Below are 6,565 nucleotides of genomic sequence, written 5' to 3' on the forward strand. Positions count from 1 at the left end.
TTACCCCTTTTGATTGCTGAGTCGTAACATTTTGTTCTGTTTTCACTAGGTCACTACGAGTAGGAGTCAACTTGATGGCAGCTATATCTATCTCCATCTAGTATGTGATTATAAAGTAGGTTTATACATTCCCTGGGTAATGGACAATGGGCAGTGCTTGGCAATTATGAACAAGCTGCTATGTACATTAAGGCCCAATTATCTTGGCCAAATAGCTTGAGGGGAGATAGTACACAGATTTTTAGGTTCAGCTTTCTATGGTTCCCTCTTCTCCTGTGGTCTTGTGGTAGGGAGGCCGTCCAGTGGGGTGAAGGGAGTACCCTCCACCAGAGGTCTGTTTTGGTAGGAATCGCATTGAATCTGTGGCCTTTTGTTGGGTAAAGAAAGACTGCAGTTATGGCTTCACCATTACATCCCAAGTCACTCACATCCTCCCTCATCTGCCAGCTCCTGAGTAACCCCTGTGTGCCAGGCACTGTGCATGTGCTAAGGACACAGCCTTGGAAAAGACCAAGTCCTAGTCCTTTTGGAACTTAAAACCTGGCCAGGAGAGACAGACAACTGCCATTTGAAAATATGGGTTGAGAAAAAGAGAAAAACCAAGAATGACCCATGGACACTGAGTTTATGTTTATGGCTGTGGGATAATTCAGAAAAGAGTGATAACGGTTGCACAATATGACGAATGTAATCAATCTCACAGGGTAATAAAAACCAAACCAAAGCAAACCTGTTGCCATGGAGTCGATTCCAACTCATGGCAAGGGCACCTGTGATACAGCAGAACTGCCCCATTGGGTTTCCTAGGCTGTAGTCTTCACAGAAGCAGATCACCAGGTCTTTTCTCTCGTGGAGCTGCTGGGTGAGTTTGAACCATCAGCCTTTTGGTGAGCAGCCAAGCACTCAACCATTGCTCCACCAGGGCTCCTTAAAAAAATTATATATATATATAACTTTTTACTTTTTTTCTCATTCAAAAATTTATACACGTATTGTTTTGTGACTTTGGTTGCAATCCTCACAATGTGACAACATGCTCTGCCTTTCCACCCCGGGTCCCCTGTGTCCATTCATCCAGTTCCTGTCCTTTCCTGCCTTCTCACCTTGCTTTTGGACAGGAGCTGCCCATTTGGTCTCATGTATTTGATTGAACTAAGAGGCACATCCCTCCGTGTGTTATTTCTTGTTTTATAGGCCTGTCTAATCTTCTTCTGAAAAGTGAGCTTTAGGAATGGTTTCGGTTCTGGATTAGCAGAGTGTCAGGGGCCATAGTTTCAGGGGTTCCTTCAGTCTGTATTGAACCAGTAAATCTGGTCTTTTTTTCCATGAATTTGAATTCTGTTCCACATTTTTCTCCCACTGTGTCTGGGACTCTCTGACATGATCTCTGTCGGAGAGGTTGTTGGTGGTAGCTGGCCACCATCTAGTTCTTCAGGTCTCAGGCTGGTGGAATCTCTAGTTCATGTGGTCCTTTAGTCCTTTGGGATAATGTTTTCTTTTTGTTTTTGGTTTTTGTCATTCTCCTTTGCTCTGGATGGGGTGGGACTAAGATATTATCACTCTTAAAAAAATAAAAGAGTGACCCCCATGGTTTTAGCCCTGCAGTTAGGTAGGTGACGGTGTCATTGCTGAGATGGGGAGGAAGAGGTGGAGCAGTCAGGGGAGGCAACCTGCAGCTCTGTGGTTATGGCCTAGAGGCCAGTGTGAAGCCCAGGCAGCTGGGCGCACGAGTCTGAAGCCCGGGCGAGAGGCCAGGACTGGTGTGCCTGGGTGTGGTGGGTGTTGAAGATGAGTGGCCAGCTATGACGGCATGCATGCTTAGGGCCAGGTAGGCCCATCCAGCTACGAACCTGCAGCATTCCTGGCCCCAGACAGTCCCCCTTCCTGCCCCCGTCCCCCTTTTAAGCCTGGCAGGATGATGAAACTGACCAATCCCCTCATTAGGGCCCCATACACCTTATTTGCATGGCTCCACCCCTGTAAGGGTTCCATGCACCTTATCTGGATTGTTAACAAGCTGTCTGGTCCCTTTGGTTGGTCACCAGCACCTTATCTGCATAGTCACACACAATCATTTTGTGGAAGTCACAAGACCATGGATGGCTAGGAGGGCCATATTAAGTAATTCAACTGCACTGCAGTGCATTTAAAAATATGTATATAATTAACCTAAAATAAGAAAAAAATGCATTTGTGAAAGAACATTATCTATGAAAAAGAATCAATAAGAAAAAAAGAGCATGAACTCAGAAAAATAAAATACATGAGAATTTAATCAATAGGAAGGATGAAAGTTAAGGTTGAGGAAATCTCCCAGAAAACGAGGTAGATATTAGGTAAGAAAAGAAAATTACAGGATTTGTACAAGAAGTCCAATATATGACTAATAAAAATTTCATCAAGAGTAAAAAAATAATAATAAAAATAAAAATAAATCAAGAGAGAACACAGGAAATAAAGAGGGATAAAATAATATTTTTAAACATTAAAAGTTCTAAAACTGAAGGTCGTAAGCCTCTAGAATGGAAGGAATAACTCTGTGGCCAGTACAATGCACAAAAGGCCCACATCAAGGTATATCATCATAACATTTCAGAACACCAAGGATAAAGATAAATCCTAAAAACATTCAGAGAGAAAAAACAGGTCACACACAAAGAATTAGAAATCAAACCGGCTTTAGACTTCTTGACAGCAACACTGGAAGCTAAAGCAAAAACAATGCTTTAGAAAATTGTGAAGGAAAAGGATTTCCAACTTAGAATTCTATACCCAGCCAAACTAACAATCAGGGATAAGAATAGAATAAACACATATTCAGACATTTGTCCTTTCCAAGAAGCTACTGGAGGACTTAATTCAACAAAATAAGAGAGAAGAGAACACAGATTCCAGAAACAGGGAATCCAACACAGGAGAGAGGCAAAGGGAATCACAAGTATGCCAGCACAAGGCAAACTCAAGGTGAGAGCTCTGCAGTAAGTTTAGAAAGCAATCAGCTCAAACTGGTGCAGGAGGAGAGAAGGCTCTGGGAGGGAGGTCTCCAGGAATTAAATAGAACTGATGTGTTTGTGCCTTTCTGGAAATATTATTGATATGCATGTGGAAAAGATGTTGGGGCTTATGAGAAAAAAATTAAGAATGAATTAGTAAAAAACTAGATATATGATAAATTGTTGTTTTTGTTAGTTGCCATCAAGTCAATTCCAACTCATGGTGACCCCATGTGTACTAAGTAGAACTGCTCCATAGGGTTTCCAAGGCTGTGACATTTTAGAAGCAGGCCACACGTTTGTCTTCTGAGGTGCCTCTGGGTGGGTTAGAGCGGCCAACCTTTCGCTAGCAGTCTATCACTTAACTGTGTCCACAGGAACTACGTGAAAAATGCTGTTATTGTTCAGTGCTCTCTAGTCAATTCCAACTCATTCCAATTTAGTGTGACAGAGTAGAACTGCCCTGTAAGGTTTTCTAGGCTGAAATCTTTTTTTGAGTATAGTATTAGGTTTTAATGTACCCGTGTATTTATTTTTTGTTGTTGTTGTACTTTAAATGAAAGTGTACAGAACTAGCTTCTCATTAAACGGTACACAGTGTTTTATGACATTGGTTAACAACCCCACAACATATCAACACTCTCCCTTCTCAACCTTGGGTTCCCCATTTCCAGCTTTCCTGTTCCCTCCTGCACTCTAGTCCTTGCCCCTGGGCTGGTGTGCCCCTTTAGTCTCGTTTTGTTTTATGGGCTTGTCTAATCTTTGCATGAAGGGTGACCTCAGGAGTGACTTCATTACTAAGCTAAAAGGGTGTCCAGGGGCCAAATTCTGGGGGTTTCTCCAGTCTCTGTCAGGCCAGTAAGTCTGGTCTTTTTTTTTTTTTTATCAGTTAGACTTTCGTTCTACCTTTTTCTCCAGTTCTGTCCAGGACCCTCTATTGTGATCCCTGTCATAGCAGTCAGTGGTGGTAGCTGGGCACCATCTAGTTGTACTGGACTTAGCCTGGTGGAGCCATGGTATTTGTGGTCCATTAGTCCTTTGGAATAATCTTTCCCTTGTATCTTTAGTTTTCTTCATTCTCCCTTGCTCCCGAAGGGGTGAAACCGGTAGAGTTTCTTAAATGGTTGCTCACAGGCTTTTAAGACCCCAGATGCTACTCACCAAGTAGAATGTAGGACATTTTCTTTATAAACTATGTTATACCAGTTGAGCTAGATGTTCCCCAAGACCATGGTCCCCACAGCCCTCATAGGCTGAAATCTTTATGAAACCAGATTCCAGGTCTTTCTCTGTTGGAGCCACTGGGTGGGTTCGAGCCCCCAACCTTTATCAACCAAGCACTTAGTCATTGCACCACCAGGGTTCCTTCCATATGAAAAATGTTGTTATTAGGTGCCAACAAGTCACTTCCGACTCATGTAGAACAGAACAAAAAGTTCCCCGGTCCTGTGCCATCCTCACAATAGGCTTGAGCCCATTGTTGCAGCCACTGTGTCAATCCATCTCTTTGAGGATCTTCCTCTTCTTTGCTGACCCTCTACTTTACCAACCATGATGTTCTTCTCCAGGGACTGGTCCCTCCTGATAACATACCCAAAGCGTGAGACAAAGTCTTGCCATCCTCACTTCTAAGGAGCATTCTGGCTATACTTCTTTCAAGACAGATTTGTTTGTTCTTCTGGGAGTCTACGGTATACTCAATATTCTTCACCAACACCATTATTCACAGGCATCAATTCTTTTTCAGTCTTCCTTATTTATTGTCCAGATAAATGAGGCAATCATATGAGGCAACTGAAAACACCATGGCCTGGGTCAGGCGCACCTTAGTCCTCAAAAGTGACATCTTTGCTTTTCAACACTTCAAAGAAGTCTTTCCAGCAGATTTGCCCACTGCAATATGTCATTCAATGTCTTGAGTGCTGCTTCCATGGGCATTGATTGTGGATCCAAGTAAAATAAAATCCTTGATAACTTCAATATTTTCTCTATTTATCATGATGTTGCTAATTGGTCCAGTTGTGAGGATTTTTGTTTTATGTTGAGGGGTAATCCATACTGAAGGCTGTAGTCTTTGATCTTCATCAGTAAGTGCTTGAAGTCCTCTTCACATTCAGCAAACAAGATTTTGTCATTTGCATATTGCAGGTTGTTAATGAGTCTTCCTCCAATCCTGATGCTGCGTTCTCCTTCATATACTCCAGCTTCTTGGATTATTTGTTCAGCATACAGATTGAATAAGTACGGTGAAAGGATACAACCCTGATTTTAAACTACGTTGTATCCCCTTGTTCTGTTCCAAGGACTGCCACTGGATGTACAGGTTCCTCATGAGCACAATTAAGTGTTCTAGGATTCCCTTTCTTCGAAATATTATCCGTAATTTGTTATGATTTATACAAATGTCTTTGTACACTCAATGAAACAGAATTCTGGTATTCTCTGCTTTCAGCCGAGATCCATCCGACATCAACAATGAAATCCCATGTTCCTTGTCCTCTTCTGAATTCGGCTTGAATTTCTGGCAGTTCCCTGTTGATGTACTGCTGCAACTGCTTTTGAATTATTTTCAAAATTTTACTTGTGTGTGATAGTAATATCATAAATGACATTGGTTCATAAAGATTACAGCCTTGGAAATCCTATGAGGTAGTTGTACTCTGTCCTATAGAGTCGCTGTTAGTTGGAATGGACTTGACTGCAACAGGTCAACAGGTGAGAGGGCGTGGGGAATCGTTTGGATACCCAAGTTGACCTTGTCGGGAAGTCCACAGAAATGTCTAAAATGAATAAATCAAAATATATCTGTCTACTTTTTCGAAATATGGAGGTTTGTATCAGAGAAACAGCTGCAAGAGTTGAAGAAGTGACCTCTAGGGTGCAGCACTAGAGGACGCAGGAGGATGGGACAGGGGACTGCTATTTTTCGTTGTCCTCAACTCTCTCCGTGGATTTAAATCAACTTAAGTCAGAACAAGGTGATTGCGATGACGTCTCGTCTCCGCAAACCTGGAAGCCCCGCCTATTTCCCCCCAACCTGACATCACTCCCGCACTCGCCGGCTGATTCCCTGGCTTTAAAAAAAGCCCCTTCAATTTCCATGGCAATTGAATGCGTCTTCTGGCCCGCCTGTGCGCAGGCGCGGAGACACTCAGCGACCGCGCAGCACCGAACCCGGCTACGCCACGTAGAGCAGGGCGAGGTCCAAGCTCTTGAGCCCCGCCCCTTGCGACGCACTTCCTGCGCCTGCCCCACCCCTACGGGCGGCGGGGGCGTGGCCTCGCATCGCCTCTTCAGCAAGTCGCGTCCTCGGTGCCCACAGCTCTTCGCCGCCTGCGGTCTTTCGCCTCGCCCAGGCTTCTCTCGCCTCGCCCTCGCCAACCCCACCCTGGCAACGCCAGTGTCCTCTGGCCCCCGCCGCCCTTTGAGTCTGGCCCCTTTGCTCAAGGGCAAAAAGCCTGCCTCGGCTCCGCGCGCCCGCCGGTCATCCACGGCCCCAGACGGGTACACTCTGTAAAAGCTCAGTACAACTCCACGGCCCTTTTTTGCAACGCTATGTTTAAAACGTAACC

This window comes from Loxodonta africana, chromosome 3 (assembly GCF_030014295.1).
Source record: "Loxodonta africana isolate mLoxAfr1 chromosome 3, mLoxAfr1.hap2, whole genome shotgun sequence".
NCBI lineage: Eukaryota > Metazoa > Chordata > Mammalia > Proboscidea > Elephantidae > Loxodonta > Loxodonta africana.